We start from the raw sequence: 1,287 nt of genomic DNA on the forward strand, positions 1-1,287 counted from the left end.
AAAGCACAGGGACCACGGTTCAATCCCCCAGCACCACATGCCAGCCAGCCCTGCCCCCTGGTGGGCTGAGCTGGCCACACACACACAGACAAATAAATAAATAAATAAAATTAAAAAAAAAAAAAAAAAGAATTTTATGTGATGGCAAGTTATGGTAAACCATATATTCTAAGTACCAGATATTAAAATGTCCTATTAATCAGCTTTGAAAATGTCTCATTGATATTTTTTTTTTCAATAAGATAAAATAAAATAAAAAGCACAGCAAAGTCAGATACAATCCAGCAGCTGAGCGGCTGCAAAATCCATACTCCAATATTATATTGCAACATTTTTAAAGTCTAAATGCCAAAATTTAAAATAAAAAATCGAATTTATTTTTGCATTCCAAAAAAAACCCCTAAGTACCAGATATTATTTTTAAAAGTACAGTATGTCTTTCAGCTGAGTAGAATGGCATATGCCTATAATCCCAGCACTGAGGTAAACTGAAACAGGAGGATCTCAAATTTGAATCCCGCCTAAGCAACTTGGAGAGCCCCTGTCTCAAGATAAAATATAAAAAGTGTTAGGGATGTAGTTCAGTTGTATAGGATTCTGGATTCAATGCCCAGTTCCTACAAAAACAGTATTAAGTAATGAAATAGCTTTTCTTTATACCTTAATCACTCTCAATAGATTAGAAAAAATACACTGTTTTGACACTATTTTTCAAGAAGATATGCTCTTTGGACTCCTTTTCATCTCTGATAAAGTAAAATCTTATGCAAAGCTCTAAAATGATGGACAGTGGAAAGTATTATAATGTTAGTATTATAATGTTAATTTCTGTGATGTGCTCCTAAACCATATATATACTCCATAATCATTATGAAACCTATAATGGTTTTTTTGTTTGTTTTGTTTCTGTATTTTAGGGAAGGGTCTACAGGGTATTCAGGGTCTCACTACTAGATTGGACACAATGATCCACCTGTTTACAGCCTCCCAAAAGCTAGGATGACAGGCGCACACCAACACACCCAGTCTCAACTGATGTTTCAGCGTGCCCTGGGGTTGGGACCTACACAGCAGGCCCGGAGATTGACGACTTTTTTTCTGTTTGTTTGTTTTTTGTTTTTTTTTTTTGCAGTACTGGAGGTTGAACTCAGGACCTTGCACTTGCAAGTGCTTATTCTACTGAGCTATCTCCCCGGCCCATGTGCCTGCTTGCAGGTGCTTTAATCTGCTGGGCTATTTGGCCAGCCCGATAAAGTTATTAAAAAAAATTTAAAAAATAAAAAAAAA

This window comes from Octodon degus, unplaced genomic scaffold (genome assembly GCF_000260255.1).
Source record: "Octodon degus isolate 3935 unplaced genomic scaffold, OctDeg1.0 scaffold00229, whole genome shotgun sequence".
NCBI lineage: Eukaryota > Metazoa > Chordata > Mammalia > Rodentia > Octodontidae > Octodon > Octodon degus.